This window comes from Gymnoscopelus microlampas (genome assembly GCF_963454915.1).
Source record: "Gymnoscopelus microlampas genome assembly, chromosome: 18".
Classification (NCBI taxonomy): Eukaryota; Metazoa; Chordata; class Actinopteri; order Myctophiformes; family Myctophidae; genus Gymnoscopelus; species Gymnoscopelus microlampas.
Window position 1 is genome coordinate 37,177,436 of NC_139955.1, and position 24,219 is coordinate 37,201,654.

Here is a 24,219-nt window from a genome sequence, read left to right on the forward strand (position 1 = left end):
TGGGTTAACAACCTGCAGATATACCGGTACACATAAAGCCAGATTTATACTTGGTTGCGTAGAGAAAACAGCCCATCTACAGTAGACTAGTACTGTACAGGGTACAGTGTGTACACAAGGGCCAACGTTTGGGTACCGCAGACTGGCTATTTCCTGTGCATGACAACGCATGCAGTGTCAAGCCCTTAAAAGTAGTGGAGCATATAATGTCCATGGAGGCGCAGGTAGGAAGGTGATGGGTGGTGGATATAGGGGTGGTTGGGGTGTGTGTGTGTGCGTGCGTGCGTGCGTGCGTGCGTGCGTGCGTGCGTGCGTGCGTGCGTGCGTGCGTGCGTGCGTGCGTGCGTGTGTGTGGGGGGGGAGAGGGGCGGTGGTCTAGATAGCTGGTGGCGGTTGTAGCAATTAAACCAGTTACGTGTTTCAATGGAGAACCGGTACAAATGCACGTCCGATAGAGATGACAATAAATAAATGGAAAACACAGCAGCTGAGACCAGTTCCTGCACCAGAGGCTTTCCCACACGGAGGAGGAGAGGAGGAGAAGGCCGTTGTGCCGTGCCTGGAAGACTAACACAACAGATGCCTCCGTGAAGCCTCCGCCTGGGCTGACGCATCCCTCGGAAAACATCATTTAATCACTGACCCTATGGCACTACTGAGAGAGTCGAGAGAGAGAGAGGGACTGAGGGGGGAGAGACAAGAGGGAGAGAAGGAGATAGAGGCAGGGAAGAGACTTAACCCATTAAGACCTGAGGCCGCGTCTAAAAAAATCTAAATCCTAAAAAAAATTCAGAAAAAATATATTAAAAAATCACACCCTGTGTGAAGGAAGCGGTGCCTTTGATGAGCCCCGTATTGTTGTCATCAATATTTGTTTATAGCCCAGCCAATAAGCATGTCCGGGTGTCTTCTGCATGAGTAAATAGGCATACTCATGACATCACTTGCGGACGGACATACGGACACACGGACAAAGTCAGATATAGAGCGGTTGGCACCGCTAAAAATAATTTTCACGATTTTTCAAAAATAGCAGATCTACAAGCTCATAGCACGGCACTCGGTGCCGCGCTATGAGCTTGTAGATCTGCTATTTTTGAATAGCCAAAGACATCTAAAGTGACACAGATGCGTTCCAGGTATTAATGGGTTAAATAGAACCCCCACCCCCTCCCCCCACCGCCCCCCCAAAAAGAAAAAAAAAGGAAAAAGAATATTTGAATCCATGCGATGTCATGTGCGGCTTTAATTTCTTAGAGTCTTCATGAAGGGAAATGACCAAATGGATTACCACCAGCCAACATTCTAATCCTTTTTATATAAACCCCTGCATTCCCTCCCTTTATCTGCTTCAGAGAGGCGCAGTGCGTGTCGTATTAGATGCCACTGGACTTTTGTTTCCCCGCGTTCATTCACTTCTGGGGCCCCATAGTGTAGGCCTACTGTACCTCCCTAATACAGACCAAAAATAGCAGATCTATAAGCTCACAGCATTATAGCATTGCATCTTCGACGTGTTCCGAGCTTATAGATCAGGGGTAAGCAGCCATAGATTAGGCACAGAGGAGGGTAATCACTGGAACATTGGCATAAGTGTGAGAGAGAGGATTTTTGGTTTAAAATAAAATATATTTTTTAAATGTTGTCAATTGAATTAAGTCCCCTCACATCTGTATGCTGCAAATTACATCCTGCACATAATAGGCTCTATGCACAGCAGCCATATTGGGAATGAATTGGGCCGCTTCCTTACTTCCTTCACAGGTGTTACCAATGATACTAATTAAGGCTCTGTTCCATTTAGTTTGGCATAGTGGTTGTCTTATTTTCAAGGACCCCCATAACTCTGAGAGTGTACAAATGGAACCAAATGGACCCTTACGGGTCCATTTTTACACTCTCAGAGTTACACACCGACCATTTGGGAACCAAATGGAGTGTTTCTAGTGAGCCAACATGCACAATATCAGCACCCTGACCAGAATGGAACCAGAGCCTTCATTAGTATCATTGGTATCACCTGTGAAGGAAGTAAAAAGAGGCCCAATTTCTTTCCAATATGGCTGCTGTGCATAGAGCCTATTCTACGTTCATTCAAACTCTGAACTTTGTCGGGGGAGGGAGTCTGGGAGATAGGTGACGTTATTACTCTGAGTCTAACCATCATTACAATGACCTGATGATTAATGAAAATATTTCAAAAGAAGAAGGGGGGGATGGTTTTTTTTCATGGACAATCACAATCTTGATGTGGTGTTGTATGTTGATATGGCATGCTGACTTTCAAGACAATAAAAACACGGCACTTCATGTCAAAAAGCTTGCCGACCCCGTTACAGATCTTGCAACAAAGTTGTACGATGGAGCATGAATTAGGCTCAAGAGACGTATCAAATATCACAGGCAGACGGTCCATCCATCCATCATGATCAACGTCTCTGTGTGAATCTCTCTATGTCTGCCGACAGCCGGCAAGCATGAACCGACACATGCTGCTCACACAACGCCCAGCAGAGCACAAAATGGGGGCAAAAACAATCGGTCTGAACCACGTGGTGCTCAAACTTTTTCTAGTTTGTCTAGGACCCCCGAAATGATATGTATTTGGCTGCGGACCCCCCGTGTGAAAGGGTTTTGTGCCGGGGACATTCAGGAGCAAAGATTTGAGTAAAAAGAAGTTTGCTCTAAAATATATATTAAAAGATTTGCGCATATTTTCAAGATTTTTCAAAAATAGCAAATATACAGTACAAGTTTGTTTATCTGCTATTTTTGAACAGCCAAAGTACATAGTGGTTAAGGTGGCTGAAATGATTTTGGTGCTACATTAACCCATTAAGACCTGGAACTGTGTCATTTTTAGATTTGAGCTAAAAATTTTACACGTTGGCTATTCAAAAATAGCAGATCTACAAGCTCATAGCGCGGCACCGAGTGCCGCGCTATGACATTACATTACATTACGGTCATTTAGCAGACGCTTTTATCCAAAGCGACTTACAATAAGTGTATTCAACATAGGTAGGGAACGAAAACTACTAATCACCAGAAGTTTTAAGTACATTTCCTGCAAAAACAAGCAACCAAGAGTATACCTAGCGCTAAGGTAAAAGTGCAATATATCAGCTACCTACTTTCTTAAACAGATGAGACAAAAAATGGCAAAATCAAATGAGCACGAGCTAAAACAAATAAGTGTATCGACTAAACAAGATCCAATAAAACAATACAAAAATAAAACAAGAGTTCGTACAACTAGTTAACAACAAGTAGGCCAGGCAAAGAGGAAGGGTAGTGTTTCCTGAAGAGGTGGGTTTTCAGCCTGCGGCGAAAGATGGGCAGTGACTCTGCTGTCCTGACATCAGTGGGAAGTTCATTCCACCACTGTGGGGCCAGAACAGAAAAAAGTCGTGACCGTGTCGATCGACCAGAAGGACCGTTGAGTGGCGAGGGAGTCAGTCGCCCCGAGGTGGCAGACCGGAGTGGTCGGGCAGGGGTGTGGGCATTGACCAAAACCCGGAGGTAAGAAGGAGCTGTTCCTTTCACTGCTCTATAGGCTAGCACCAGGGTTTTAAACTGAATGCGAGCTGCTACGGGGAGCCAGTGCAGAGAACGGAGAAGGATAGTTGTGTGGGAGAACTTGGGGCGGTTGAACACCAGACGAGCCGCAGCTTTCTGAACAAGCTCCAGAGGTCTGATGGCTGATGCCGGAGCACCAGCAAGGAGGGAGTTGCAGTAGTCCAGGCGGGAGATGACAAGAGCCTGGATGAGCACCTGGGCTGTTTTCTCCGTGAGGAAGGGGCGAATCCTCCTGATGTTGTAGAGGAGGAATCTGCAGGACCGTGTCACTGATGCGATGTTAGCCGAGAACGACAGTTGATCGTCCAGGGTCACACCCAGATTCTTCGCAGTCCGAGTTGACGTCACCACAGCATTCTCAATGGTGATGGCCATGTCTCGGTGAGGACAGCCCTTCCCCGGGATGAACATCAGCTCGGTCTTGTCCAGGTTGAGCTTCAGGTGGTTCGTCGACATCCACTCCGAGATGTCAGCCAGACAAGCAGCAATGCGTGCCTCCACTTGTGTGTCAGAGGGGGGGAATGAGAGGATCAGCTGGGTGTCATCGGCATAGCAGTGGTAGGAAAAGCCATGGGAGTGGATGACAGCACCAAGAGATGTAGATCTGCTATTTTTGAAAGATCTTGAAGATTCGTGCAAATCTTTGAATATATTTCTTTTAAAGCAAACATTTTAACACAAATCTTTGCTTCTGGAGTCCCTGGCACAACATATTTTCAGATGGGGGTCCGCGGCCAAATATATATCAATTTGGGGGTCCCTGGCTTGTTCATAAGGCACAACATCCATCCCCTTGGGTATAATGTCATTCACTGCTCCCAGACCGCACCACGCTACGGAACATGCCGCCTTTTATACATTCAATCACATTATATTTTCTTCTTTTCATCTCATCTTTTGTAAAAGTACTTTGTTTGAGTCGGGCGGGGTGGACGGACACAGTTAATATAAAGTGATTCCCATGACACACGACCAATACAACAGAAAGTGGAAGATTATTGTCTGTCATAAGATAATGCTATATTAACCACATTAAACCTGCCATCCCTATTTTGGCCATGTCATTATAGGCATAATTTGAAACAAATAAAATTTGCAAAAACATTGCAGATCAACAAGCTCACAACGCGACTTGCTGCGTCGTGTTCTGAGCTTGTCGATCGGCTATTTTCAGCAAAAGCTTTGGTGTGCGTAGCATTCTCGTGCACACGTTTACAAAGTAAACACACGTTTAACATGAAGCCAATCTGTAGTGGGGGGGGTCCCCGCTTCATCTCTGTCTCAGCTAAGGGGTCCTTGGCCTGATAAACGTTGAAGACCCCTGGTGTACTGTGGGGTTTGTTAAGGACTGCTAAAGTAGACAGATAGGTGTGAAAGTATTTCACTATTCTAAGCATAGAAGTAACAGGTGAGCTAAAGCGTAAGGGTGGACAATGAGAACATTATTGTAAGAATGTCGATGGAACAGTAGGCACTAGAACGCTTATTTAATCAAATCATTATTTTTAATCAAAGTGATTTTTCCGAGAAGAGAAGTGATCTGTGAGTAACACTTAAAAGAACGCACACAGCCCTGTGAGGAGGGGGAAGAATATTAATGCGGCATGAGGAACAATCCCAGCCATAATAACAGCTTATTATTGAGGAGTGTCTAATGAAAAGCAAATCTCACAAATACACCACCATCTCCAATAAATCTTCTGCTAATAAAATCACCATTATCACCATCAATCCCTTTGTTCAGCCGTCAGGGAGAGAAATTTAAGCTTTGACAAATGCTGCGGTTGGACATAGTGTGCATGCATGGCTATTACTCATCGTCACATTCGCTTCTTTACGCGCCATGGCTTAACCTCACGAAACCTATAGCGTGCGTCCCTATTCTGGGCTCATCAAAATCCTGCAAACATTCCGCCAAAAATAGCCGATCTACAAGCTCACAATTAAGACCTGGAACGCATCTGTGTCACTTTAGATTTCTTTGGCTATTCAAAAATAGCAGATATACAAGCTCATAGCGCGGCACCGAGTGCCGCGCTATGAGCTTGTTTATGAGATTTTTTTTTAAAAACTGTTAGGATTTAGAAAACATTTTTTAAGAATCAGGTCTTAATGGGTTAACACGGTGTGCTGCAGCAAGAGCATGTACTGTAGATCGACTATTTTCGGCGAGGAAATTTTACATGTATGTAGAGGGGAAAAAAGGAGCGGGCCAAATCCCTGGGGGACCCCGAGGTCAACAGAGTTTATTGGGTTTAAGTGGTTAATACCCCCTGCACAGAATCGCAGTCCACTTGCTCTGTCTCTCTCTCACACACACACACACACACACACACACACACACACACACACACACACACACACACACACACACACACCCACACACACACTTACAGCTGTCCCTCATTAAACCCCCCTGTGCAGAGTGCGTAATTTAACCCCCGGGAAGCCCCCACTGTTATGACAGGAGTTTATGACTTAATGGTTTAATCTGGACACATTCGATACTTGTGGCTCCATATCCATATGGTCAACCACCCGATCACAGTTTATAGTATGGGGAGGTCACTGTATCCTACCGTACATATGGAAAGGGCCATTTTACTGTTCTGTGAGAGGAGGGAGAGGAGGGGGGAAGGGAGCTGAGGTGAAAAAAGTACTCAAATGTTTCACTTAAGTAAAAGTATCTATACTGCAATGTAGAAGTACTCTGTTACAAGTACAATTAAAAAATTACTTCAGTGAAAGTACAAACGTATTGGTATCAAAATGTACTTTAAAGTACCAAAAGTAAAAGTACTAAAATGTTTGAAAATAGCAGATCTACAAGCTCACAACGCGTCGCATCGGCTTTTTTCAAATAGCCTATACAGTAGGTATAAAATGTGGCTAAAGTGTTTAATGTATGTTTTATAACGTAATCATGTATATCTGCAAAGTAACTACTACTAATTCATTCATTCATTCATTCATTCAATTCAAATAATTGTAGTGGAGTAAAAGTACAATATTTGCCTCTGAGATAGTGGAGTAGAAGTAAGAGTATAGACAATTGGAAATACTCCAGTAAAGTAAAAGTACCTCAAAATTGTACTTAAGTACAGTACTTGAGTAAATGTACTTAGTTACTTTACACCACTGGGAGGGAGGGAGGGAGGGAGAGAGCGAGAGAGCGAGAGAGCGAGAGAGAGAGAGCGAGAGAGAGGGGACAATAGCCCCGGTGGCCTTTTGAACTGTGGAGTCTAGGAAGATTGGATTTCACATTTTGGCTCATAATCTCATCATCCACTGCTGGACTTTCTTTCCACTGTTTTTTTCCCCCCTTCTTCTTCTTTTTTTTTTTTACGTCGCCGACTTGCCGTTAATCAAAAGAGGCCGACGGAATCAGGCCTGACAGATTCAGAGCATGCTACGTGCCCTGTTTGTCACACAGGACATACCTGCCGCTCAAACGGCAACAGAGAGAAGGACAAAAAAGGAGCATTTTGTCATATGCCTTTAAATATCTTCAAATATACATCAAAGGACCCCCCCCCCCCCCTCCATTTACGAGGACATAAATGGTCTCTCTTGACTCAGCTGAAAGCTTTTTGCCAAGCACATGAATCAGAAGTCTGTACTAACTTACTTCACTGTCCCTCTGTCCAGGGACGTCACAGGCTCTCAGAAGGTGGGGGGGATGGACTTTCGGTGGACTATACCCCTTATTTTGTACTTTGGCTATTCAAAAATAGCAGATATACAAGCTCATAGCGCGGCACCGAGTGCCGCGCTATGAGCTTGCAGATCTGCTATTTTTTGCAAATATTTGCAAATCATTTTTTCCAAGCGAACATTTGTAACTGTCAAATGTAAACAAATTTTGTATTTAACAAAAAAAAAATTGGGCGGATTTTGAAAAAAAAAGTGTTTTTTTTTCCGGTGTTTTGGTTACTTTATTTCGGTTTTAGGGTTAGGGCTAGGTTATTTAATTCTTATTTTTGCCCGATTTTACCGATTTATTATTAAAAAAAATGTTTTTTAAAATAATGCTTTTTTTCTTCTTTTTTGTTTTCAAAAAGTGGGGGGTATGAAATCACGACGCGTCGTACACACAGTGAATGGCCGTGACGCCCCTGCCTCTGTCCCTCCCTTCCCTATACGACACCCTGGCCAACACTCTAAGCTAGTGGTTCTCAACCTCAGGGTCCCCACACATTTTTAGCAATGAATTTCCAAAACTTTTCCAAAACTTTTCCAGAATATTTAGCCCAATTTCCAGGCCTATACAGATGTGCCACTTCAAAACTTCACATGTCCTGCCATCGCCAAGACAGTACATTTTCAGGGGATTCCCAGGGCAATAAGAGGGACAAAGAAGGGCATTTAAAATGCTGAATTATTTTGATGATCACTGCTTTTATGATGCTAATTAATTTGAGCAACTGGTCAAATCACCTTTCGCCTCATAATGAGTCTGACACCTTCTTAAACACACATTCTTTTGTTCTCATGTATATGGATGTCTGTTGAAGGGAAAAACGGGGGTGTGTAGTGACAACTTCTTTTCAGGGGCAAAACAGTGCATTTTAAGGGCAGAAAAGGGAGGAAAAAAATGCATTTTCAGGGGACTTTCAGGGAATAAACAGTAACGTGTGAAGTTTTGAAGTGGCACATCTGTATAACAATCATTCGGCGCAATAATGTGTCTCTTACTCCTATGCAGAATGCCCAAAGATAGGCAGTGTAGCAAAAATAAAGTTTGAGACATACATTAGGCTGCCGTCACAAAGCCCGTTCGGCGAAAAACTACTTATGTTACATATTTCGTGTAATATTATTCATGTTTATGAAAATGTTTTGTTTTAACAAAATCAATAGCCAAAAACAATGCATAGCCAAATATTTTTCCAGGACCCTTGATAAATTCCAGGACCTTTGATGATGTTTGATCAATTTCAAACCTTTTCCAGTACTGGATTTTTTTTATTTTTATTTCAAAATATTTCCAGGAATTTCATGACCGTGGGGACCCTGCAACCTATTCAGGCTGTGACCCCCCCGCAATATAATCATATTGAACAAGGGACCCCCCCAAAACATAATTATATTTCAACAGGGGACCCAGTTCCAAGCGTAAGCACTTGGAATATAGTAGTTGAGGCATTCAATTTTGTTTGAGATGGTTCAACAGATAAAAAAATATAAAAATAGCAGATCTACAAGCTCACAACGCGAGGCGTTGTGAGCTTGTAGATATAATGTTTCCGATATAATGTTTCCGTCCTTCTTAAATAATCTGACAATTTGGCCGAATTTGTTTGACCATGTTTTTATTGTCTAGTTTGTCGAATACTTTTGATGCAGTAATGGTCTTTTTTCATTTCTTTCTTTCTTTTTCTTTTAGGTATTAAAAAGATCCGTACATTGTAACTTCACTGTCATCTGGGGACCCCCCTCCCCAAAAAAATCATGTGGGTCCCAACCCACAGGTTGAGAACCGCTACTCTAAGCATCCAAGACTCTTCTCCCTCCTGGCTGCCAGGCTGTGGGATGACCTCACCGCTCAGTCAGAAGAACTGCAGACTCACTCCTCATTGTCCGCCGCAGTCTGAAAACCTCACCTCACAGGAATCTAACCCTCACCCCCTGGCACACTTCATCTATTGTATCACTTCTTGTTCTTCTATATACAGTGGTGGAAAAAGTACTAAAATGTTGTACTTAACCCATTGAGACCTGAAGCCAATTCTACATGTCTCCTAAATCTCAACAGTACTCTGAAAAACATATGTTTCTATATCAGTGGTGCTCAATCGTTTTCATGTGAAGGACCCCCAAAATTACATGTATTTGGCCGCAGACCCCCATCAAAATATTTTGTTCCAGAGACCCCCAGAAGCAAAGATTTGAGTTAAAAATGTTCGCTTTATATATATATATAAAATATATATATTCAAAGATTTGCACACATTTTCACGATTTTTCAAAAATAGCAGATCTACAAGCTCGTAGCGCGGCACTCGGTGCCGCGCCATGAGCTTGTACATCTGCTATTTTTGAATAGCCCAAAGTGTAAAATAATGCTTTTTAGCTCAAATCTAAAAATGACACAGTTCCAGGTCTTAATGGGGTAAGTAAAAGTATCAATACTGCAATGCAGAAATTCTCCATTACAAGTAAAAGTCCGGAATTAAAACTTACTTGAGTAAAAGTACAAAAGTATTGGCATAAAAATGTACTTAAAGTACCAAAAGTAAAAGTACTCATTATGCAGAAGGTCCCATTTCACAAGTTTTCCAAAAAAAAAATCTTTTGAAAATAGCAGATCTACAAGACCACAATGTGGGCTTGTAGAGCGGCTATTTTCAAATGGCCAATATATATACTATATATAGGGCTATATATAAGTGGTTAGTGTATGTTTTGTAATAATAATCAAAATCTACAAAGTAACTAGTAATTAAAGTTTTCAAATAATTGTAGTGGAGTAAACGTATAATAATATTTGCCTCTGAGATGGAGTGGAGTAGAAGTAAAAGTGCTGAAAATTGGAAATACTCCAGTAAGCAAAAATACCTGAAAATTGTAATTAAGTACAGCACTTAAGTAAATGCACTTAGTCACTTTCCACCACTGCCTGCATTACTGGTCCACGAATGCCAAGAATGTTAAGTAGATAGCATGCTGTTTAGACAGATGCTAGGTTTGATGTTTGCCGGTTTCTTTAGTAGACCTTAATTATTGTTTCTTTGCATTGTATCTATGTGACCATTTTATGCATTTGTTTGTTGACTACACAGTTCATGCCACTTTACTCTGAAGCATCTGCTAAAGGATTAAATTGTAACAACAAGTACAACGGCGAATGCAAAGTTCACAGGGGGGAGGATGAGGAGGTTTTACGATACAGTATGAAGAGTGCAATGTCAAAAGAACAACACAAAACAGCCTGAAATTGTGTGGAAAGATGTTCAGAATAGATGCTGAAGCCGCGTACAGTAAAACAGAACCTAATGGCCATGTTGATAGCGGTATTTAACCCATTGAGACCTGAAGCCGATTCTACATGTCTCCTAAATATCCCAACAGTTTTCTGAAAAACGTATGTTTCTATATCAGTGGTGCTCAATCTTTTTCATGTCAAGGACCCCCAAAATGATATGTATTTGGCCGTGGACCCCCATCAAAATATTTTGTTCCAGGGACCCCCCAGAAGCAAAGATTTGAGTTAAAAATGTTTGCTTTAATAATATATATATTCAAAGATTTGCACACATTTTCACGATTTTTCAAAAATAGCAGATCTACAAGCTCGTAGCGCGGCACTCGGTGCCGCGCTATGAGCTTGTAGATCTGCTATTTTTGAATAGCTCAAAGTCTAAAATAATGCTTTTTAGTTCAAATCTAAAAATGACACAGTTCCAGGTCAAGTGCAACATTTCTTTACTAGTAAAAGTATCAATACTGCAATGTGGAAACACTCTGCTACAAGTCCGGTAATAAAAATGTACTTGAATAAAAGTACAAAAAGTATTGGCATCAAAATATACAGTACTTAAAAGTACCAAAAGTAAAAGTATTATACTCATTATGCAGAATGTCCTGTTTCACAAGGTATTACACTGTATGTATTACAATATTTTGAAAATAGCAGATCTAAAAGCTCACAACACGTCACAAGCTTGTAGATCGGCTATTTTCAAATAGCCAAAGTAAATAGGGCTGAGGTGGTTAATGTCTGTTTTGTAATAATGATCGAAATCTACAAAGTAACTTCTAACTAAAGTTTTCAAATAATGGTAGTGGAGTAAAAGTACAATATGTGTCTCTGAGATGTAGTGGAGTAGAAGTAAAAGTGTCGATAATTGGAAATACTCCAGTAAAGTAAATGTACCTCAAAATTGTACTTTTTCAAGTACAGTACTTGAGTACATGTACAGTACTTAGTTACTTTACACCACTGCACTGCAGTAATGTACTGTATCTATATGTATCTATTTTTTGACCCTGAGAGGGTGATACACGCATTCATTTCCACCAGATTGGATTACTGTAATTCACTATATGTCGGTATCGAACTATCACAACTCAGGCGTTTACAGTTGATCCAGAATGCCGCTGCCCGTCTCCTTACTGGGACAAAAAAGCGGGACCACATTACACCAGTTTTGGCCTCTCTCCACTGGCTCCCTGTCCGCTTCCGCATTGATTTTAAGATTTTAATGTTTGTTTTTAAAATCCGAAATGGGTTGGCTCCCCCGTCCCTCGCAGATCTAGCTTCCAACCATTCCCCTTCCAGAGCCCTGAGATCGGCTGACCAGCTGCTGCTGGAAGTGCCAACTGCACCCACTAAAGTTACCAGGGGTGACCGGGCCTTTGCCGTGGCTGCCCCCAGGCTCTGGAATGACTTACCTCTACGTATCAAAGCAGCCCAGTCATTAGCTATTTTCAAATCATTACTAAAGACTCATTTTTTCTCCTTGGCATTCAGCAACAACTAAAGCAGCCTTACCTCCCACTATTGGTGCTAACGTTTGTTTGTCTGCGCCTACTCATTGTTCACTCTTGTCGGCTTACATTGCATTGTTTGCTTCTTTTTCTTTGTTTTTGTTTTGCTTCCTTTGCCTTTTGTTTTTGCTTTGTTTTTGCTTTTACCTGTACAGCACTTTGGTTGACCTTGTCATTTTAAATGTGCTATATAAATAAACTTTGATTTGATTTGATTTGATATTTCACTTAATATCGCCTTTGACAATGAACAGAACACTGAACCGTATAGATTAAGTTTGCTTGGTAAAGAAAACATGGAACAAAATAAATAAAAGTCCTGAAGTAGCAGCTGTAAATCTGGAGTGGACTGGTGGATACATTGTTTGGTTGAATTTCTCTATCTATTGCACAGAAGGTTGTTAACTCGCTCACGAATGATTGACAATATAGGCCTGATACTGGCTGCCTACACACTGCCCACACACACATACAGTATACAACGACAGCTACACTCACAGAATCACAAGTAGCACCCCTCACATCTCAATATTTAAACACACATACACCACACACAGACACCTTTTCAAACATTTTAGTACTTCTACTTTTGTTAATTTAAGTACATTTTATACCAATACTTTTGTACTTTTACTCAATACAATTTTGAGATCCGGACTTTTACTTGTAACAGAGTACTTCTACATTGTAGCATTGCTACTTTTACTTAAGTAAAACATTTGAGTACTTTTTCCACCACTGTATATTTGGCCTTGGACCCCCATCTGAAAATGCCACAATTTTTTACCACTCTCAACCAATGGTGTCCCTATTGTGGGCATGCGGTTCTACAGTAGGAGAAATTCTTAATAGAGCTAAGTCGTTAAAGAAAAACTTTATATGTGTTTATTTGTATTTATTTATTTTTTGTCTATAAATGAAATGTTCTCATTAGAAGATGTAGCACCTTTTCCTGTAATAGGTCATTTTAATGTCCTGATGAGAATGTGTATTTTTGTTCTTTTCTTTTCTCTGCTTTGGGTGTGATATGGAGGGTGGTGGTGTGTTACGTATGTGCCGTGGAAATCTATTTATGGGGCCAGGCTTCCAGCATGGACCCATATTGTTATTCGCATTATTCCGTTTCTTCTTCTGCCACTTTTGGCAGTTCTGGCTGAACCGTGCAGTCGCTTTTTATGAAACTCGGCCATATGATAGATGGTCATGAAAAACGATCAAGAAATAATTCTCACAATCTTTCGTCAAAAGGTGGCGCTATAGCACTCAATTGAAAAATGCCAACTTTGAACAGGTACAATTCATGCCGTGTTTGACCTACAGCCATGAAACTTCGATGCACACATGCGTCTCCTCATGCTGAACAACTTTCACACTCTGACTTTTGACCTCTGACCTTTAGATCTCCCACCATTTTGAATTATATGAAAAACAGTTAAAACCTATCTCCTCCTGGGATTTTTGAGTAATCTGCACGAAACTTTTTACACATGAACTTTGGACCTATACCAAAAAACGTTTGCAAAATATCTTCCATAAGTGAAAAAATGAAGCTTTAATGAGCCAATGAATATTGCAGTTTTATGACAATTATTCATCTGCCCCTAACACATACATGCAGACTTACCATTCTTTGAAACTTTGCAGAAATGTAAAGGGCCATTCCAAATATCACTGAAACCAATCTTACTCCAATTGGTCAAACGGGGGCGCTATAGCAATTTTTTGAAAATTGAAACTTTAAACAGGCAAAAGTCATGCCTCGTTTGGCCGACAGCCATTAGACCTGCTTACACATGTGCCTTGACTAATGAGGAACACATCTATCACATTGACCAGTAAGCACCGCCCTTAGATTGTCCGCAATCTTGAGCAGTTTGAAAAACACTTAAACCCAGGATTTTTCAGCTATTTGCGTGAAACTGTATGATCTGTGTGATCTCCTTTTTCACAGGTTCTTGTCTGTTGGTGGCTTCTCGCTTAAATGTGTGCCCCACAACCTGAAGGTCACCAGTTCAAGCCTCACTTGGTGCAGACTTCATCTAAGTTGCATTTCACACAACATGACTATCAATGAATACATCTGCAATTGTTAAAGATAACATGAAATACTTAATTGAGTGTTTTTTACATACAGCTGATCTACAATCTCACAACTTTTCAGATAGCAATGAGAGTATGTTTTTTCAATGTATAACATACTTCATTGTGAAAATAGCCAATGTACAATCTGACAACTTTTAATGGTTTGTGAGCTTGTAGATCGGCTACTTTCACTAATTTTGGTTCTGAGGAGATGTACAATTTCTTCATTGGTAAATGGTTTGTGAACGAGTGATCTTAGTGTTAGTGAAACAGGGGCTTGGGTCATGACAGAAGGCAAGAGTTTGTGATCCTCAACAGACAATATCAGCCTGGACAAAGATATAGCACTATAGGTAATGTTGCAGCTACCTAAGAGTGCTTCATGACCGTAAGGTTGCCGGTTCAAGCCTCACTTGATGCAGACTCATTTAAGTTGAAATGCAAAAAACATGACTCAATCTATTCTGTTTCCATGGCTCTCTCTCTCTCTTCAATCTATTCCATTTCCATGTCTTTCTCTTCAATCTATTCCGTTTCCATGTCTCTCTCTCTGTCTCTTCAATCTCTCTCTCTCTCTCTCTCTCTCTCTCTCTCTCTCTCTCTCTCTCTCTCTCTCTCTCTCTCTCTCTCTCTCTCTCTCTCTCTCTCTCTCTCTCTCTCTCTCTCTCTCTCTCTCTCTCTCTCTCTCTCTCTCTCTCTCTCTCTCTCTCTCTCTCTCTCTCTCTCTCTCTCTCTCTCTCTCTCTCTCTCTCTCTCTCTCTCTCTCTGAGGGGTGGCCATAGCTGAGTGGTTAGTGAGCCCGCCTAGGGAGCCAGAGACTCTGGTTGCCCCAGGTACGATTCCAGGCCAGGTCAGCAAATGTGTCGATGAAATGAAATTTGTCCCTGAGCAAGACTCTTAACCCCTTATTGCTCACAGGCACTCATTGGAAACAAGACCGCAAGGACTTTCATGAACTGACCTGTTAAAGGAATTATCATTTCTCTTTCTCTCTCCTGGCCCCATATTATCGCTGCTTGCAGCTATATTTATTATTATTCTTCCGCCGTTTTTGCCAGTTCTGGCCTAACCGCCTGGTCACTTCTTATGAAATTCGGCAATATGGTAGAGGGCTATGCCAAACGGCGAAAACCCGAAACTCACAACCATTGGCCAAAGGGTGGCGCTGTAGCACTCAATTGAACATGCCAACTTTGAACAGGTACAGCTCATGCCCTGTTCGACCTACAGCCATGAAACTTCGATACACACATGCGTCTCCTCATGCCTAACAACTTTCGCTGTTTGACTTTTGACCTCTGACCTTTAGATCTCCCACCATTTCGAATTCTATGAAAAGCAGTAAAAAAGACTCTTCCTTCGTACAGATTGAGCAATCTGTACGAAACTGTATACACATGAACTTTGGACCAATGCCGACAGACGTGAGCAAGCGGATTTTCCATAAGTGAAAACGTTAAGCTTTTATAAGCCAATGAAAATTGCAGTTTTATGACAATTATTCATCTGCCCCTAAAACATACATGCAGACTCGCATTTGTTTGACACTTTGCAATATTGTAGAAGGTCATTCCAAGTATCACTGAAACCAATCTTACTCCAATTGGTCAAAGGGGGGCGCTATAGCAATTTTTTGAAAATGCAAACTTTAAACAGGCAAAAGTCATGCCTCGTTTGGCCGACAGCCGTTAAACCTGCTTACACATGTGCCTTGACTCATGAGGAACACATGTATCACTTTGACCAGTAAGCTCTGCCCTTAGATTGTCTGCAATTTTGAGCAGTTTGAAAAACATTTAAATCCAGGATTTCTGAGCAATTTGCATGAAACTGTGTCAAATACATGTTTGAGGCCCTTTTTCACAGGTTCAGGTGTGTTGGTTCAATAGCTTGATCGCTTAATCATCTGCCTTGAAACCATAGGGTAGCCGGTTCGAATCCCACCTCAGGTAGACTTAATTATAATTGCATTGCACACAACATGACTATACCAATGAATACATGTGCAATTGTTAAAGATGACGAGAAATGCATACTTGAAAGTAGTTCTTTTCAATGTATGACGTACTTCATTCGCGCTTTTGTTTTGTTTTGTTGGATTCTCCCTTTTCACTGTCGAAGGCTGTGTATTGGATAGCTCCACCAGTAGAGTGTGAGTCTCATGTGCCGAAGGTCCCTGGTTCGAATCCCACTTATTACAGTTCACATTTAAATTGCATTGTACAAAACATGACCCTGTTAATTCAGACAAGTGCAATGTTTAGACAATAACACGAAATGCTTTTGAGAGTAGTTTTTTTTTATGTATGACATACTTTCTTGTGAAAATAGCCGATCTACAATCTCACACCTTTTTAGATAGCAACGCGTTGTGAGCTTGTAGATCGACTATTTTCCACTAGTTTCCATTCCGAAATATATTGAGCAGTTTGAAAAACATAAGGATTTCTGAGCAATTTGCGTGAAAGTGTGTCATGTGTGTAAACTCCCTTTTCACTAGTACAGGTCTGTTGGCCCAATGGCTTAATCATCTGCCTTGAAACCACAGGGTTCCTGGTTCGAATCCACGTCATGTAGAATTCATTATAATTGCATTGCACACAACATGACTGTATCAATGAATACATGTGCAATTGTTAATTATTAGGTTTCGAGAGCCATCAGGCTTCGAAAGCTATTACATCTCTACACTTTCACTATTATTATTAGGTTCGAGAGCCTATCAGGCTTCGAACCCTATTACATCTCTACACTTTCACTATTATTAGGTTTCGAGAGCCTATCAGGCTTCGAACCCTATTACATCTGTAAGAGTTCATTATTTCTTCCGCCGGTTTTGCCAGTTCTGGCCTAACCGCGTGGTCACTTTTTACGAAATTCGGCAATATGGTAGAGGCTATGCCAAACGGCGAAAACCCGAAACTCACAAACATTGGCCAAAGGGTGGCGCTGTAGCACTCAATTGAAATATGGCAACTTTGAACAGGTACAACTCATGCCCTGTTTGACCCACAGCCATGAAACTTCGATGCACACATGCGTCTCCTCATGCCTAACAACTTTCACACTCTGACTTTTGACCTCTGACCTTTAGATCTCCCACCATTTCGAATTCTATGAAAAGCAGTAAAAAAGACTCTTCCTTCGTACAGATTGAGCAATCTGTACGAAACTGTATACACATGAACTTTGGACCAATGCCGACAGACGTGAGCAAGCGGATTTTCCATAAGTGAAAACGTTAAGCTTTTATAAGCCAATGAAAATTGCAGTTTTATGACAATTATTCATCTGCCCCTAAAACATACATGCAGACTCGCATTTGTTTGACACTTTGCAATATTGTAGAAGGTCATTCCAAGTATCACTGAAACCAATCTTACTCCAATTGGTCAAAGGGGGGCGCTATAGCAATTTTTTGAAAATGCAAACTTTAAACAGGCAAAAGTCATGCCTCGTTTGGCCGACAGCCGTTAAACCTGCTTACACATGTGCCTTGACTCATGAGGAACACATGTATCACTTTGACCAGTAAGCTCTGCCCTTAGATTGTCTGCAATTTTGAGCAGTTTGAAAAAATCCAGGATTTCTGAGCAATTTGCGTGAAAGTGTGTCATGTGTGTGAACTCCCTTTTCACTAGTTCAGGTGTGTAGGTTCAATAGCTTGATAGCTTAATCATCTGCCTTGAAACCACAGGGTTGCTGGTTCGAATCCCACCTCAGGTAGACTTCATTATAATTGCATTGCACACAACATGACTGTATCAATGAGGAACATATCTATCACTTTGACCAGTAAGCTCCGCCCTTAGATTGTCTGCAATTTTGAGCAGTTTGAAAAACATTTAAATCCAGCATTTCTGAGCAATTTGCGTGAAAGTGTGTCATGTGTGTGAACTCCCTTTTCATCAGTTCGGGTCTGTTGGCCCAATGGCTTAATCATCTGCCTTGATACCACAGGGTCGCCGGTTCAAATCTCACCTCATGCAGACTTATAATTGCATTGCACACAACATGACTATATCAATGCATGTGCAAGTGTTAAAAATAACAAGAAATGTATACTTGAAAGTAGTTATTTTTAATGCATGACGTACTTCATTCGCCCTTTTGTTTTGTTTTGTTATATTTTCTCCTTTCTCACTGTCTGATCCTGTGGATTCAATAGCTCCACCAGTAGAATGTGAGCCTCATGTGCCGAAGGTCCCTGGTTCAAATCCCACTGATTACAGTTTACATTTAAATTGCATTTGTACAAAACATGACCCTGTTAATTCAGACATGTGCAACTTTTAAACAATAACATGAAATGCTTTTTTGAGATTACTTGTTTTTTTATGTACAACATACTTTCTTGTGAAAATAGCCAGACTTTTAAGCTGCAGTACCATGAATGGCCTGCATGTCCATTCGGCTTCAATGAAAACACTGGGTTCTGGGGGCTTGGTCAGTCCTTGTCCCTTTTATTCCCGTATATGTCATCAGTATATGCCTATATATGGAGCTGACTGATTTGTTTGCTGATGCCGTGAGGTTAGACAACACACTCCATATTTGGGCATCACTGTCTGTCTGTCTGTCTGCCAGTCTGCCACTCTGTCACAGTCTGTCTGTCTGCCAGTCTGCCACTCTGTCACTGTCTGTCTGTCTGCCAGTCTGCCAGTCTGCCACAGTCTGTCTGTCTGCCAGTCTGCCAGTCTGCCACTCTGTCACTGTCTGTCTGTCTGTCTGTCTGTCTGTCTGTCTGCCAGTCTGCCAGTCTGCCACTCTGTCACAGTCTGTCTGTCTGCCAGTCTGTCTGTCTGCCAGTCTGCCACAGTCTGTCTGTCTGTCTGTCTGCCAGTCTGTCACAGTCTGCCAGTCTGCCACTCTGTCACTGTCTGTCTGTCTGTCTGTCTGTCTGTCTGTCTGTCTGCCAGTCTGCCAGTCTGCCACTCTGTCACAGTCTGTCTGTCTGCCAGTCTGCCAGTCTGCCAGTCTGCCACAGTCTGTCTGTCTGTCTGTCTGCCACAGTCTGTCACAGTCTGCCACTCTGTCACAGTCTGCCAGTCTGCCAGTCTGCCACTCTGTCACAGTCTGCCAGTCTGCCAGTCTGCCACTCTGTCACTGCCTGTCTGTCTGCCAGTCTGCCAGTCTGCCAGTCTGTCACTGTCTGTCTGTCTGCCAGTCTGCCACTCTGTCACAGTCTGTCTGTCTGCCAGTCTGCCACTCTGTCACTGTCTGTCTGTCTGCCAGTCTGCCAGTCTGCCACAGTCTGTCTGTCTGCCAGTCTGCCAGTCTGCCACTCTGTCACTGTCTGTCTGTCTGTCTGCCAGTCTGCCAGTCTGCCAGTCTGCCACAGTCTGTCTGTCTGCCAGTCTGCCAGTCTGCCACAGTCTGTCACAGTCTGCCAGTCTGCCACTCTGTCACAGTCTGCCAGTCTGCCAGTCTGCCACTCTGTCACAGTCTGCCAGTCTGCCAGTCTGCCACTCTGTCACAGTCTGCCAGTCTGCCAGTCTGCCAGTCTGTCACAGTCTGCCAGTCTGCCACTCTGTCACAGTCTGCCAGTCTGCCAGTCTGCCAGTCTGCCAGTCTGCCAGTTTTCTCGAAACCGCTCATTGCTGCTTGCAGCTATATTTCTTATTCTTATTCTTCTTCTTCTGCCACTTTTCGCAGTTCTGGCTGAACCGTGCAGTCGCTTTTTACGAAACTCGGCCATATGGTAGATGGTCAAGAAAAACGATCAAGAAATAATTCTCACAATCTTTCGTCCAAAGGTGGCGCTATAGCACTCAATTGAAAATGGCAACTTTGAACAGGTACAACTCATGCCCTGTTTGACCTAGAGCCATGAAACTTGGATACACATATGCGTCTCCTCATGCTGAACAACTTTCACCCTCTGACCTTTAGATCTCCCACTATTTTGAATTATATGAAAAACAGTCATTGGCTCCTAACTTCTGCATTTTTTCACTTATGGAAATTCCGCCGCCTAGAAGTTGTCGGCAGAGGTCCAAAGTTCAAGTGTTAAACGTTTCGTGCAGATTGCTCCAAAATCCTAGGATTCCATAGATTTTAACTATTGCAGTTTTATGAAAATTATTCATCTGCGCCTAAAACATACATGCAGACTCACATTTCTTTGAAACTTTGCAGAAATGTACAGGGTCATTCCAAATATCACTGAAACCAATCTTACTCCAATTGGCCAAAGGGCGGCGCTATAGCAATTTTGCAGACTTTAAACAGGCATAAGTCATGCCTCGTTTGGCCGAAAGTCGTGAAACTTGCTTACACTTGTGCCTTCGCTCATGAGGAACACATGTATCGCTTTGACCAGTAAGCTCCGCCCTTAGATTGTCCGCAATTTTGAGCAGTTTGAAAAACACTTAAACCCAGGATTTTTCAGCTATTTGCGTGAAACTGTATCATCTGTGGGATCTCCTTTTTCACAGTTCCTTGTCTGTTGGTCCAATGGCGTCTCCCTTAAATGAGTGCCTCACAATCTCAAGGTCGCCAGTTCAAGCCTCACTTGATGCAGACTTCATTTACGTTGAATTGCAAACAACATGACTGTATCAATGAATATTCCTGTTAATGGCAATAGGTTGAGATGTCCAATCAATCCATTCCGTTTTCATCTCTCTCTCTCATCAATCTATTCCGTTTCCATGTCTCTCTTCAATCTATTCCGTTTCCATGGCGCTCTCTCTCTCTCTCTCTCTCTCTCTCTCTCTCTCTTTCTCCAGTTTCCATCTCTCTCTCTCACTCTCTCTCTCTCTCTAGTATCCATCTCTCTCTCTCTCTCTCTCTCTCTCTCTCTCTCTCTCTCTCTCTCTCTCTCTCTCTCTCTCTCTCTCTCTCTCTCTCTCTCTCTCTCTCTCTCTCTCTCTCTCTCTCTCTCTCTCTCTCTCTCTCTCTCTCTCTCTCTCTCTCTCTCTCTCTCTCTCTCTCTCTCTCACTGGCCCCGTATTATCGCTGCTTGCAGCTATATTTTGTATTTAGATTTTGAGTCATATTTTTATTTTAGTTTTCCGTGCCGAATAGGTTATGGTTGTTTTTGGCATTGTGGATTTTACTGATGCAGAAAGGCACATAAACATACATTAAAACCGGGAAAGCATCTGTGTCATTTTAGATTTTTGCGTTGGCCATTAAAAAATAGCAGATATACAAACTCACAGCGCGTCACTTCGTGCCGCGCTGTGAGCTTGTACTGTACATCTGCTATTACTGAACATTTTTGAAAAATCTTGAAAGTGTGAGAAGAGAACCACTGATTTAGAACATTGGTTCTCAAAGTGGGTCCGGGGGACCCCCAGGGGTCCTTGAGGGGGTTCAAGGGGGTCCCGAGAAGGGCAACCAACTGGACCTGATCTTCACCAGAGGCTGCTCTACTGCTAACCTGTCCGTCACTCCTCCTCCCAGTGAAAAGGGTAAGAAACTCTCTGATCACTACCTCATGTCTTACTCTCTCTCTCTCTCCTCCCCCCCCCCCACAGCCCCTCCCTACCCACATGATTTCCTCACGTCGCAACCTTCGCTCACTATCCTCCTCTGATCTTTCCTCCTCTGTCCTCTCTGCTCTCCCTGCCCCCGAATCCTTTGCTCTACTATCCCCCGATACTGCCACTGATCTTCTTTTCTCTACTCTATCCTCTTCCCTGGACCATCTCTGTCCCCTCACCACCAGGCCTGCACGCCAAACTCCACCTGCACCCTGGTTGTCGGACTCAGTGCGTACTGAGAGACGGAGCCTAAGAGCAGCTGAGCGTAAATGGAGAAATGGCAACCTCCCGGAGGACCTTCTTACCTTCCAATCTCTCCTTTCTACCTTTTCCTCCTCTCTATCAGCTGCTAAAGCTGCTTTCTTCTGCACTAAAATTCAGGCTTCTGCTTCTAACCCTAAAAAACTCTTTGAAACTTTCTCCTCTCTCCTGCAACCACCTCCCCCTCCTCCCTCCTCGTCCCTCGTCCCTGACGATTTCGCCAACTTCTTTGACAAGAAGGTGAACGATATCCGATCCTCATTCCCTCCTCCCCCGGCTGGTGCCCTGCGCACTACCCACACCCGTCCCTCTTCCACCCTCCCCTCTCTAGCTTCATCTACTCCTCTCTCCCCCCCCTCCACCTCTCTATCCCACTTTTCTCCCCTTTCTCCTAACGAGGTCCTTCTCCTTGTTACCTCTAGCCGCCCCACCTCATGCTCTCTGGACCCTGTCCCATCCCCTCTGCTGCAGTCCACTGCACCTGAACTTCTTCCCTTCTTAACCCACCTTATTAACACCTCTCTGACATCTGGTTACTTTCCCTCTACTTTCAAGACTGCCAGAGTCACCCCCCTCCTCAAGAAACCGACACTTGACCCCTCTGAAGTCAAGAACTACAGGCCGGTTTCCCTTCTATCCTTCCTATCTAAAACTCTCGAACGTGCTGTGTTCAAACAACTGTCCTCGTATCTCCACCAGAACAACCTCCTGGACTCCAACCAGTCTGGGTTCAAAGTGGGTCACTCGACAGAGACTGCCCTCCTGGCAGTGGCGGAGTCACTCCATGCCGCTAGAGCGAACTCTCTCTCCTCTGTCCTGATACTCCTGGACCTGTCTGCAGCGTTCGACACAGTGAACCATCAGATCCTCCTCTCCACCCTCGCGGGGATGGGTGTCTCAGGGTCTGCACTCTCCCTGTTTGCATCCTACCTGACGGGTCGCTCCTACCAGGTGATGCTGGGAGGGTCTGTGTCAGAACCACACAGGCTCACTACTGGGGTTCCCCAAGGCTCGGTTCTGGGTCCTCTTCTCTTCTCTCTCTACACTACATCTCTTGGTGCTGTCATCCGCTCCCATGGCTTTTCCTACCACTGCTATGCCGATGACACCCAGCTGATCCTCTCATTCCCCCCCTCTGACACACAAGTGGAGGCACGCATTGCTGCTTGTCTGGCTGACATCTCGGAGTGGATGTCGACGAACCACCTGAAGCTCAACCTGGACAAGACCGAGCTGATGTTCATCCCGGGGAAGGGCTGTCCTCACCGAGACATGGCCATCACCATTGAGAACGCTGTGGTGACGTCAACTCGGACTGCGAAGAATCTGGGTGTGACCCTGGACGATCAACTGTCGTTCTCGGCTAACATCGCATCAGTGACACGGTCCTGCAGATTCCTCCTCTACAACATCAGGAGAATTCGGCCCTTCCTCACGGAGAAGGCAGCCCAGGTGCTCATCCAGGCTCTTGTCATCTCCCGCCTGGACTACTGCAACTCCCTCCTGGCTGGCGCTCCGGCATCTGCCATCAGACCCCTGGAGCTTGTTCAGAAAGCTGCGGCTCGTCTGGTGTTCAACCGCCCCAAGTTCTCTCACACAACTATCCTTCTCCGTTCCCTGCACTGGCTCCCCGTAGCGGCTCGCATTCAGTTTAAAACCCTGGTGCTAGCCTATAGGGCAGTGAAAGGAACAGCTCCCTCTTACCTCCGGGTATTGGTCAATGCCCACAACCCTACCCGACCACTCCGGTCTGCCACCAAGGGGCGACTGACTCCCCCGCCACTCAATGGTCCTTCTGGTCGATCGACACGGTCACGACTTTTTTCTGTTCTGGCCCCACAGTGGTGGAATGTACTTCCCACTGATGTCAGGACAGCAGAGTCACTGCCCATCTTTCGCCGCAGGCTGAAAACCCACCTCTTCAGGAAACACTACCCTTCCTCTTTGCCTGGCCCACTTGTTGTTAACTAGTTGTACGAATGCTTGCTTTATTGTTGAATTGTTTATTGGATCTTGTTTAGTCAATACAATTATTTGTTTTTAGCTCCTGCTCATTTGACTTAGCTATTTTGTCTCATCTGTTTAAGGAAATAGGTAGCTGATATATTGCACTTTTACCTTAGCGCTAGGTATGCTCTTGGTTGCTTGTTATTGCAGAAAATGCACTTATAACCTCTGGTGATTAGTAGCTTTCGTTCCCTACCTTTGTTGATTGCACTTATTGTAAGTCGCTTTGGATAAAAGCGTCTGCTAAATGACTGTAATGTAATGTAATGTCCCCAGCTAAATGATGGATGGTTAGGAAACAAATGGACCC